Raw genomic sequence first — 13,377 nt, 5'->3', positions numbered from 1 at the left:
TCCATGTCACCCACATTTTTGTTGAAGGCCACTATCCCTTCCCAAAGTCCCAGTGGATTATAATGCCTAATGTAGTTGAAGCATAAATTACAACTTCATAGCTATATATGATAATATACTGTGTTTTCCTGAAAATAGGACCCTCCCCCCAAATAACTCCTAGCTTGATTTATACATGTACACCCAATATAAGTCCTATTGCCAAAACAAGCCCTAATTAAGACCCTGTCCACTCCAGGGTGCATGGGTAAAAATTAAGCTAGGGTGAGGATGGGGTGGAGCAGCTGTATTAATTATCTTTGGACAGTTGCACTCAGGCCTCACACACCTTGGCACCTGCCTTGTCGGCTCATTTCCTCTGCGGCCAGCAAGGCTTGCTTGGAGGCCTCTGCAGGCAATAACAAAACTCCGGATTAATCCAGGGCTCTGTTATAGGTTGCAGAAGCCTTTAGGAAAGCTTGCCAGCATTGCTGGCTGCAGAAGAAGTTCCTGAAGGCCTCTGAAAGTGAAAAGGAAGCCCCGGGTGACACACACACACAACAGGGATGAGTTCTGGCTGCTGCTACTGCTGGTTTGCTCAGGGACGTGCTGCGTACATGCATGATGAACACAATGCGTGCATGCACAGTACTAAAAAACCAAAATGGCGCCGCCTATGGCACCACTGAGAGAACCAGTTCAGGGACATGGCAGGCTGAGTTACTACCTACTTGGCTGAACCGGTCTGAACTGGTAGAAATCCACCTCTGACACGCAAGTGAGATGAGTCATTGGATCACATCCCCCCCCTGAAAATAAGACCTGTTGCCTTTTTTTGGTGGCAAAAATATATATATAAGATAGGGTCTTATTTTCGGGAAAGCATGAAAACACGGAAACACAATGAAGTCACAATTCATAATTTAATAACATTAGACATGATAATTCACTGGGACTTTTGGACATGAAGGACAAATAATTCTCATCTGTACCTGAGTCATTTTATTTTAATTTGATGTAAATCAAATGAAAAAAAAAAGTGGATGGTCCATCTCCTTTTTGCTTGAAGACCTTGGTCATTGGGATTCATTGGGATCGAGACTGGGAGTTAAAGAATTGAAGATAGTGCCTGCAACTTTGTAACAAAGATCAAAAATCTTTTACAGTGCAGGGGAAATATGGGAGATTTCCTGTCTTGGCAGGTTCTATTTTGTTTCTTTGTGGATGGCCCTCAACATGAGGCACTCTTGATCTGCAAATTAATAGATACCTGGGTTTTCTTAAAATAAAAAAGAACAATTCAGTAATAGGAAAGCCATTGGAATCAAGTTAAATCCATCTGGCATCCCTAGGACTTTTAAGTAAAAAAAACCTTGTATACATGCACATCTATAAGATAGTAAGCCCTGCATAATGTTGTTGAGCGATACACACATTCAAAATCACCTGGAAAATCTCAATAGTATTTATCATTTACACCCATGATGGCAAACCCATGGCACACGTGCCACAGGTGGCACACAGAGCCATTTGTTAGGGCATGCGAGGCGTTGCACTGTCAGCTCCAGCGGGCATGCGTGTGCTGGCCAGCTGACTTTGGCCTTCTTTTAAGGTCATTTTTTGCCCTCCAGAGTCTTCCTTGAACCCCCTGGAGTGCGAAAAACCGGCCCTATGGGCAAACAGGAAATTCAGGAACGGACTTCTGGTTTGTTCCCAGGACCATTTTTCGCCCTCCGGAGCCTACATGAGGCTTTCCTGAAGGCTTCGGAGAGCAAAAAATGGCCCTATGGAAAAACCAGAGGTCACCGTCCCTGAACTTCTGAGTTGCCCCTAGGGCCATTTTTTGCCCTCCGGAGGGCCTCCGAGGGGTGGGGGAGGCTGTTTTCACACTCCCCATGCTCCTAGAAAGCCTCTGGAGCCTGGGAAGGGCGAAAAAGGTGCACCAAAAGTGAGGGGGAATGCTGATCACTCGTGCATGCGCTGGGAGGGTGGGCACATGTGCATGCTTGCTGGGGTTGCATGCATAGCATTATGGATGTGGCACGCCAGCGCACAACCCCCCTGCGCTCCCACCCACGTTTGGCACGCGATCCTAAAAGGTTAGCCATCACTGATTTACACCATAGATGGGTTGCTGCCAGTTTGGCCCTGATTGGGTGGTGGGAGGCTCCACCCACCCACCCAGACATTTCTGCACATGCACAGAAGCATTGTAGAAGCACACGCAGGAGTGTGCCAGAACCAGTAGCAAAAAAATTAGCAACCCACCTCTGATTTACATCCTAGTTAAGAAAATAAAATAGAACAACATCGATGGGAGCTCTCATACAATGAATTTTCTAGCAAGGATGGCAAAAGAAGATTTGTTAAGAAAATGCTTGAGCCAGACAGTGTGATTTTTTAAAAAAAAAAAACCACAAAAAGCCAAGTCTAGGCAAAAATAGGTCAGGCAGGTAACAGAAGCTGACATTAGAAAAATAAATATGATAAAGGGGAAAAGAAAAGGATTTGACACAATCTAACTACAACAGCATAAACACAAACTGTCCTTTGTATAGATGTACTAAGATGACATATCTTTGCTCTGCTTAAGTTATTCTATCTGTCAAGAAGTAGAATTAAAATATTTCCTATTTTTTTTGTCCTGTTGAACCCAGCTGGGCCCTCAACAGATCTAAGGGCTCAGTTTCTTTGATATCTTCCAAGCAGTGTATGGATGCAAAAATCACTGTGATTGTTCATATAGATCTAACAGTGGATCATTATTTTACAAGGCATCGAATGCACATTTATTTGTCAGCCACAAAGAGGAGCACAGTTGCTGCTAAACCTTTTGCTAGCACATAATTCAGTATGTGTTAGTAGGGGAATAAGTAGTGGAATTAGGAGATTCCACTACTTACATGCTATTCTGTCCAGAACCAATACAGGTAGTTTTCAATTTATGACCAAAATTGAGTCTGGAATTACAATTGTAAGATGTGCTGGTTGTTAAGTGGGTTACCATGTCACCATGCCCTGATTTTATGATCTTTTTTGCAACAGTTAATAAGTGAACATTAGCAGTAGCATTTAGTCTTTTTTTTTATATTAAATGTTTTATTCATTTTCATTTTCAATTTTGTACATTCACTTATATACGGGATATTTGCAATAATAATAATATAATAGTAAGAAAAAAAAAAAACCCAACCTAAACACAACTCATAAACCCAACCTATCGCTTTCATACACCCCTTCTTCTCCCCCTCCAACTTTCCTTTCTCCCTCCAACGATCACCCCTCCTACTTCCCTTTCCCCTCCTATCTTCCTTTCTCGCCTTCCTCACCCTCCTTCCCCTCTCATCCTCCTTACATTCCCCTCTTCCTCCCTCCTTACTTCTCCCTCTTCCTTTCCTCTACTTCTCACTATGGTGCATTTCTCTATTCCTTACGCCAAAAAGAAAAAAGAAAGGAAAAAAGCAATAAGAAAAAAAAGAGAAAAATAAAAAGAAAAGATAAGGAACAACAGTATACAAGTGTATTCTTCTTATTCTATATATTGAAACTATATCTCCACCCACCCACCCACCCCCAATAAACCCCCCTCCCTAACCCCCTCCGACTTCCCAGGTCACACACCCGGCACAGTTCAGTACCATTCACCTTCAAAATATCTTATTAACAATAATAATGAAAATAAAATAAAAAGAACACTCCGAAAAAGAAAAAAACGAAAAACAAAAAAGTAAATAAAAAAAAAATTAAAAATCTTTTGCATTATGCTCAGCCTCCCATCATTCTTAAAATTTAAACAGTGTGAATCATTCCATTTATATTTTGTCCTCGTCCCTTACTTCTTTGATATTTACCCCCATCTTCCTGTAGACTCTCCAGATAGCCTTTCTTAACCTTATATTCAAATATTAGTTTATACAAAAATCAATTTATCTTCATACTTTCGCTACTCATCTTCCTATCCTTCGTTTCACGTCTCCATTCCTCCCAAGCCCAAATTGCATAAGATTAGGATCTCGCTCTTCACTTTAAAATCCTGAGCTTTTTATGTTATACTTCAGACATGTAAATTCGTAAAATGTGTGCCCAAAATCCATACCAGTTCGTTCAATCCCAAGATCCCTTCATCAATATCCCGCTCCACCTTCCTTTCTGCCCCACTCTTCCCAACTCCATTCATCCCAAACCGCAATTCAAATAAATCTTAGTCCCCACTTTCCTCACAGAAAACACTTCATGCGCAGTTTGGATTGAAATTCAAATAAGTCTTGTAAAAGTCCCGTATAATATCTGTCTAGAATAAGCAATGCTTCTTTCCATTCCTCATCAGTACACAGCTTTACCATTTCATACTAAACAGAAATCCTAAAGTTTTAATCAGTCCAAAAGCTTAGAAAGTATTTTAAAGACGTCGCTGGGTCTATATTCTTTACTCTTCTGCCCTTCCGGAAAGAAATGGCAACCCTCTGCCTTATAACCACGTGTCCCGCTGCTTTGAAAATATGACTGAATCCTCAGTTTCCGCTCTTCTGCCTCTCCAGTAGGGGGAGAACAACTCCCTCCTTCTTGTAACCAAGTGACTTGCTGCTTATCTTTCCTTCACCTTGTCCTTCCGCGTTTCCAAGTGAGTCAGGAAGCCCCGCCTTCAGAGTTTTATAATAAAAGTCCCGAGCTTCCGAAACAGAATTAATACGAAATCTTTGATTTTCAAATGTAACTGTGATTCCAACTGGAGCTTCCCATTTATACTTTATTTGACGATTTCTAAGTTCTTGGGTTAAAAAAAGTATAACCTCTCCTTGCTTGCAGCATCTGGAGCGGGATCTCTTTAAAGACAAACAAATCATGGCCATCTATTCGGAGCCTGTTATTGTAAAATTTTTGAGTAATCACATTTCTGGATTCTCTTGTGAAAAAGTATATAATTATGTCTCTTGGAAGCTGTCGTTGCTCTGCTACACGCGAATTCTGGCGATAGATTTTTCGAATATTCCAATCAAAATTGAGTCCCGGACCTCCCACCGCTTGGCTGAAAGCTTCTACAAACGTCTGTTTCAAGTTCTCTTCTTTCTTTTCGGGCAGTCCTCTAACTCTTATTGCAGACGCCTTTCTGTTATAATTTATCATTGTAAGTTGTGTTTGAGTATCTGTAATCTCTTGTTGTAATGCTTGGATATTAGAAGTCAAATTAAAATTAGCCCCCTCCAAAGTTTCCAATTTCGTCTCCATTTCTTCAATATAATCTGTTAAAGTAGACGTGACTTCAAACATATTCGCATTTATCTGGGCAATTTTGGTCTGTATTTTATTGCATAAATCCAACACAAATTCTTTAATTTCTTTTCTAAAGTCATTAATTATTTGAAAGAGAAGCTCCTGTGTCAAAGAATCTCCAGTAGATGGCGTAGGAGACAAAGGCAGCGATTTGGTAACAAGTTCTTTAAGCACAAGGGGGGAGGATTTTTTTGCCTGTTTAGACCTGGGAGACATTATAGATAAAATCTGAGAATAGACAGATAAACAGTGTCTTCAGCTGGTCAGTTCTCCATAAATTATTTGTAGATTTTGCTCATTAATGAGTAGCAGTCTCCGGGGAAATAAAGCCAGTTAATTACAGTCTTCAATCACCAACACAGTAAAAACGCCATTTTGTATTCCAATTGCGCAGAGAAGTTCAAAGGAAGAACAAGGCTGGTGTTTAGATAGTTAAAAAAAAAAAACACATCACAGAAGTGAGACCCGCTCGTATTATCTTAAAAACAATTTATCATTGTCCTGAGTGTGGGAGTCGGCTGTCTAGGGCTTCCTGTGGGAGGAGCCTGTCGCCGAGGAGCTCAACGGAGCCCCTCTTAGAGTACTGGTCTGTATATCTAATTAAGATCAATAGATATCATCCCTTTCTGGCAGAAAGGGACAGGCAGAAGCTCAGGTGTTAGGATTTATTCGTAGTTCACAGCCCTTTTCCTTTTTTTTTTGGGCTGCGAACAGAGAATAGACCCAGCGTAACTGAGCTCTTATCTCCAGCCAGTTCTTCGCAGCTGCATTTAGTCTTATATACTGCTTTACAGTCTTTTACAGCCCCTCTAAGCGGTTTACAGAGTCGGCATCTTGCCCCCAACAATCTGGAGCCTCATTTTACCCACTTTGGAAGGATGGAACGCTGAGTCAACCTTGAGCCGGTGAGAATTGAACTGCCAAACTGCTGACAGACCGCAGTAAGCAGAAGTAGCCTGCAATACAGCATTCTAACCATGGCTCTTAGACATGGTTGCTTGGGCACGTTTGGGCACTGAAATTGGAATGTATTGCATGAGTTGTGTGACTTGTACTCAATAACTCAACAATATGTGTGTGTTTGTGTGTGTGTGTGTGTGTGTTTATTTATTTATTTATTTATTTCACAGGTGTATGTATGCTGGTCTTGTTCTATTCGGGTCTATATATGGCTCTGTGTGTGTATGTTCCAGCATAACTCTGGAAAGCCTCAAGTAATTTCAACCAAACTTGGTACACAGATGACTTGCTCTCTGGAGACAAATACTGTGTGTGGGGGGGGGGAGGGAGTAAGACACCCCTAACACCCCTCGGGATGGGTGTTCTATTACAATACAGCATGTTGTGTCTTCAAATGGCTTTTATTGGACTGCCGCACAATGGCTTCTAATGTACAGCACAGTGGAGTTGCCATGGTAACAGCTTCACAGTATTCCACAAGGGGGTTCCCTCTGGTAAGGGGGAAAATCCAACATTAGAAATTACGTTTGGTATGGATATTTTTGCCCTATAAATAAATACCCGGGCAACGCTGGGTTATGAGCTGGCAAATTCTAATTTAAGACAGGTTGGAAGAAAGGATATATTCTTTCCCATACTGGTCTGTCTAGTTAACTTTAGATCCTTGATGAAATTATTTTACTGATTCCTTAGCCTCTAATTGGCCATTTGTAAAATTGTAAGCTAAGAACTGAGAGGATCATTTCTGTCCTTGCTTAATACAAAAATCCACATTAAATTATCCGTAATAGATGGTTATGTAGCCATGGATGAAAGGACTTTTGTGCATGGTCTGGAACTTTAGCCCCTATTAGTTTTCCAGTTTTATCGATACCCTTCTCCATCCTTCTAAATTCTTTGGTTATTGCTGGCCAGAAGAAAACCTTGAATTCCAAATAGGAAAGTTCATCTCAGCCAAATTTAGCAGCAAATTATACAGTGTGTAAACGATAGAGTCTGAAGCTAACTTTCTGTTTCTAGTTTCGCTTGCGTAAGCACATGTTTATTTTAATGCAGAAATTGAAATGGTGGTGACATTTTTTATAAATAAGGAACTGGAAATAAAATTGAAATATGCCCTCTCTGTGTATAGAGGTCTTCACGTGCAGTATTTCTAGATGAAGGCAATATTTTTTTGAAAAGTTTTTAATTTTTTGTTCTCTGTATACAATTATATGTTTACATTCACCTAGTTATTATTCTTTTTTACATTTGTCATTCTTATCCATTTGTCATTCCATTTACAGGGTTATAACATACCATTTAGGTTGCTTTGTTTACCATTCCTCGCCTGTTTTGACACCACATTCTTTTCCCTTTCTTTTCTCCCTCCCTCCCTTCTCTACTTTCTTCCTTTCTCTCTCCTTTCCCTTCCTTCTTCCATTACCTCTCTCCTACCCCTCTCTTCCTCTTCCCCTAGATGAAGGCAATATATGCTGGCATTCGAGATGTAAAAATTGGCTGGGGAATTCTGGGAGTTGAAATGCAGTTATCTTAAAAGTTTCTAAGTTTGGAAAACACTAGTACAGCTCAACATTGACATTCTAATATTTTTAATCTGATTTCCTGCCAGGTTGCAAATTATGAGGACTTGTTTCTGGAAAATCTATAATAAACCCCTTTCACTTTCCACCATAATCTGACTCGTGTTTCTCCAAATTTGTCCAGTAACATTTATTCCCATTCTTGATACAACATTTTGTTGTTGTGACTTTGGCCAATAATCATATCGTGAAGATTATAGACTCGGGGAAATGTAATTTCAAAGATTTTAGTCAACCTCTAGATCTGAGTTAGACTATCATAATACCAGGGCATTCACCCCCAGACTTTTTAATGCTGTAACTAAAGAACCAAATCCATTGCTGCTTTTCCAAATTTTCAGCAAAGGGGCCTTTAAAGTGAAGCTGGCTGCTAATCTTTAAATGAAAAAAAAAAGTGGAACACCTTGCCAAGGTATGTTAAATACTCGGGGATTTAAATGTTCAGGATTATGCAGCCTTCAAACCATACAAAACTGAAAGCCAGAGAAGAGAAGGAGAAAATTACCTACTTTAACACTGGCAATAATCCAGCAAATTCTTAGGACTATTTTTAATTTAGAATAACTTCTAAATTATTATGCTGGAGTTAAAGATACATTGTTACAGGACATGAATTTAATTAAAGTATGTGGCAGGGGGAAAAAAGTTGTGTTGCACACTACTGTATCAAATTCAGAGGCACACCTCTGCGTCTTTAGTGTGCAAATGTGTTTTGGTGCCTTGGGGGGAGGTGAAAATTCCAATTGCTGAATAGTTTCCCTCCTTTATCCACCATAAAAGTAAGCCACATAGATACTATAAATGGATCATATAAGCAGGAAACGCAGGAAGGGGGATGACTGTACATCATTTATCGACCACGCCAGGGTCTATTTTTTCTTTGGACCTTTTCATGTAGAGATCTGGTAAATACAATAGCAGAGTTGGAAGGGACCTTGGAGGTCTTCTAGTCCAACTCCATGCCTACGCAGGAAACCCTATATCGTTTCAGACAAATGGCTATCCAACATCTTCTTAAAGACTTCCAGTGTTGGGGCATTCACAACTTCTGGAGGGAAGCTGTTCCACTGATTAATTGTTCTGTCAGGAAATTTCTCCTCAGTTCTAAGTTGCTTCTCTCCTTGATTAGTTTCCACCCATTGCTTCTTGTTCTACCTTCAGATGCTTTGGAGAATAGTTTGACTCCCTCTTCTTTGTGGCAACCCCTGAGATATTGGGACACTGCTATCATGTCTTCCCTAGTCCTTCTTTCTCTTAAACTAGACATACCCAGTTCCTGCAACTGTTCCTCATATGTTTTAGTCTCCAGTCCCCTAATCATCTTTGTTGCTCTTCTCTGGATCTTTCTAGCGTCTCCACATCTTTTCTATATCATGGCGACCAAAACTGAACGCAGAATTCCAAGTGTGGCCTTATCAAGGCATTATGAAGTGGTATTAACACTTCACATGATCTTGATTCTATCCATTTGTTTATGTAGCCTAGAACTGTGTTGGCTTTTTTGGCAGCTGCTGCACACTGCTGGCTCATATTTAAATGGTTGTCCACTAGGACTCCAAGATCCCTCTCACAGTTACTACTATTGAACAAGGTACCACCAATACTGTACCTGTGCATTTTGTTTTTCTTGCCTAAATTTGGAACCTTACTCTTTTCATTTCATTGAATTTCATTTTATTAGATAGATAAATTTTAGACCAGCATACAGATCTTATCCCAAAGGTGCTATTTTCAAGAGGCAACTGGACTTTCTGGTATTTCTTTGAAGACACTTTGCTTCTCATCCAAGAAGCTTCTTCAGCTCTTCTTGGATGAGAAATGAAACATCTCCAAAGAAATACTAGGAAGTCCAGTTGCCTCTTGAAGAAAGCATCTTTGGGCTAACCATGACATGGATGACTGAGAATCTCCAGAGACACACAGATCTTAGTATTTTACGAAAGAATCCAAAATAATTTTGGTACCTATTCAAAGACAGCATACATTCATATTTACTGCAATTTTTGGAGTATAAGACACACCTTTTTCCCTCAAAAAAGAGGCTGAAAATCTAGGTGCGTTTTATACCCCCAATACAGCATTTTTTGCCTCCCAAAACTCTGCCCCTTCACCAAAATAGCCATGCAGAGCCTGTATGAGGCTTTCAGAGAGTTCCTGGGGGCTGGGGAGGGCAGAAATGAGTGGAAAATGGGCTGTTTTTTGTTCAATTCCCCCCCCAGCCCCCAGGAGCACTCTATAAGCCTCCTAAAGGCTATGCATGCAATTTTTTTTGACAAAAACCTGGCCCTTTGGGGGGGGCACCCCCCAGGAGCACTCTGCAAGCCCCCTAAAGGCTATTCATGCCTTTTTTGGGGGAAAAATGGGCCCGTTTTCATGAAAAAGGGCTGTTTTGGGGAGGTCTGTAGAGTGCAAAAACTTTTTTTTTAATTTGCTTCTTCAAAACCTTGGTGGGTCTTATACTCCGTTGCGTCTTATACTCCGAAAAATATGGTACTTTGGGGGCTAGAAGTTAGTCTTGATTCTTAGAAGCTTCCTGAGCAACATTGTCATTTCCTTTATGCCTAAGAACTCACTTTCTCTCACCTGGGGAGCCAATAGCTTTATTCATACATTACTATGGCTTTTTCACATTTACTAGGCCCAACACCTACTTCAGCTTCACAATGACTACTTCAGCTTCAACCACAATAATACACGGGCAAACAATCGATACAAACTCAAGGTAAACCGCTCCAAATTCACAAACATACATTCTCATAAGTACTATTAATATTTATATGTTATCTTTCAACATTTATCACAATTCATTTAAAAATTAAAAAATATAATCGGGGTCGCTCTCCTGCCACCCTGTACATCCATCTTATTTTACATCAATCCTACTTCTTCTTCCGTCCTCCCAACCTCCCTTCTTCACCTTCTTCTTTCCTCCTCTCCTTTCTCTTTTCTTCTTCCCCTCTCTCTCCCTCACTTCTCCTCTCTTCTTCCTCTTCCTACTCTCTCTCCTACTCTTACTACCCCTCCCTTGCTTCCTCTCCTTTTCCCTTTCTTCTTTCCCTCTTCTTTTTCCCTCCTTCCGTTGTTGTATTTGCTTATTTTCTTCTTCATTCTGATGGATTTTCAGGGAACCTCATCCCATTCCTAGGAGATCCATAAAGGGGGCATGCATAAGCGCACCAGCGTGCCTACCATCCATGTCCTACTCTCTCCATTTATTTATATTCATTTCCTTTGTCCATGTCCATGTCCATAGGTATACCTGCTACATTGTGCATGTTTGACAACCAAACAAAGAAATAAATAAAGCAGTCAACTTTTATGGCTCCCTTTAAAGGCTCTGTGATTCCCTTTAAAGTTTGTGAAAAGAGAGGCTTAACAAGCATCTTAGAGTTGGCAAACTCAAGAACCATGTGGATTTTAAGAAGGCACCCTTGTCGCTAGTCAGAGTTAGCACATCATCTTAAAAAACTGTAAAAGTAAGTTCCCAGGCAGACTTATAATAAGCCAATTCAGGCCTTGTTTGCCTCTTTGAAATCTTTCCTCCCTGGAGTTCCCACCTCTGGACTGTGTTATCTCATGTTGCATCTGTTGAATTCTTCTTCTTACTTGTGGCTCGAGGAGCTGGCAGCTGCCATTTCAAATTTTCCCCTATGCTCAAGTTGAGATATGCGTGCCATCTTTCATAATAAATTGTGTACACAAATACAGGAGCCCATTTGACATACACGGCATACAACCGTAATGAACAGGGCCTGTTGTAACTGTATATCAGAGAGTATTTGTATTGAGTAACTTGCCTTTTACAATTCATTATGAAATGCAGTGAAAGTTCCTTCTAAAACCTGTAGGAAGTTAGCAACCACCCCTCTCCTAGGGAAATGAAATATTTTAGGAAATATTAAAAGGGCAGAATATTTCCTCTAAAAGGGAGGCAGAAACTCACCCCCCCGCACACCTTTGTCAATGGGTCATTAAGGCCTGAGCCAGTCTATTCTACATAACAAAGATCTACCTCCTTCAGGTAAAGCCATAATAGGAAGTCCAAAGCCCTTTCATAACATCATCACCCACCAATAGCTCAACCAAGCCTGGGAGACAGACAGCCTACAGTTAGCTAAGACCCCCACCCCCCTGGGAGTCTGACCACCAATCAGAATACATTTCTTACACAGGAACAGGAAGCTCCAAGGCGGGACTCAAGAGAGGGTATAAAACTCTGGATCCCTCTGAATCTCTTCCCTTTTTTTTTTCAAGATCTTCCAGGCATTTTTCCCCAGGACCTCAACCAATAAACCTTCTTTCCAAGCAACTTCCCATTTTTCCAGTGATTTTTTTCCCCACTTGGAACTGAACCCAGGAGTTCATTTCTTCCAACAAAACTTTATTATGTACCATTGGAATTTCAGTGAAGAATCATTTCTCTCCGGTACTGATTTCTTCAACTAAAAACTCAATCTATTTTCATTTCAAGGAGCCGACAGAACATCTTGGGTAATAGTGCATTTTCCATTTAATCATTATTTCTTCATCAGAAGCTAGGGACTAAATCCTGTGATAAGAGGCCATGTTAATAGGGACCTAATTTTCTCTCTAGCACCATAATATACCAAAGGCAACATCAACTTCAAAATACTGCTAAAATGAAATTTCTATTTTGAAACCAATTAAGGTTAAAATAAAAACTCTACCATTAAATAAAAAAAATATATGTAAAAGTTAACCAAAATCAAACCTAAAACAAAACTTACCAGAAACAGGTTAAAATTAAAAAAAAAAATCTCTATAGAAGAAAAGTAGGCAATGAAAACCTCTATTTTAAGAGGGCCTCTCCTCTATTTAATGCAGTTAAATATGCAATATAATAGGTATTACAAGCGCCCTCTACTGGTAGTGAACACAGCTATCCAGTAAGCATTATATTTATTCTACTGGTTAATACTGCTAGTTGATTATAAATATAAGACCCGCGATTCCCCCCCCCCCCTCCATTGCAGTGACCCAAACTAAAGCATCTCATCTGACAAAGAGAATCAGATAAAAAAGGAGCTAATATACAGATAGTCTTCGACTTATAACAATTCATTTAGTGACCGTTCAAAGTTGCAACAGCACTCAAAAAAGTGACTCACAGCTATTTTTCAAAGTGAGGAGCAATTGTAGCAACTCCATGCTCACGTGATTTACCTTTGGATGCTTGATAACTGAAAACATATCTATGACACCTGCAGTGTCCTGGGCTCGTGTGACCACCTTTTGCAAATTTCAGCCAGATTCACTTAACAACCAAGTTGTTAATGTAACAACTGCAGCGATTCGCTTAACAAATGTGCAAGAAAAGTTGTATAATGGGACAAGCTCCTTTAACAAATTTCTCACTTAGCAACATAAATTATGGGCCCAATTGTGGTCATAAACTCGTTGACTTCCAATAATTCTATATTTACTGATATTTACATAACATACTTAATGTGTTTGTGCTTTCTTGCTTATTTGTTCCTCCCCTCAAAAAAGAAAAAGAAAAAAAAGAACATCCAAATTCAAGGAGACTAAGGAAGAAATGCAAGTTACAATAAAGTAAATTGGC

Source organism: Thamnophis elegans, chromosome Z (assembly GCF_009769535.1).
Source record: "Thamnophis elegans isolate rThaEle1 chromosome Z, rThaEle1.pri, whole genome shotgun sequence".
In the NCBI taxonomy this organism is placed as follows: domain Eukaryota; kingdom Metazoa; phylum Chordata; class Lepidosauria; order Squamata; family Colubridae; genus Thamnophis; species Thamnophis elegans.
Note: the sequence above shows the minus strand (reverse complement) of the source record.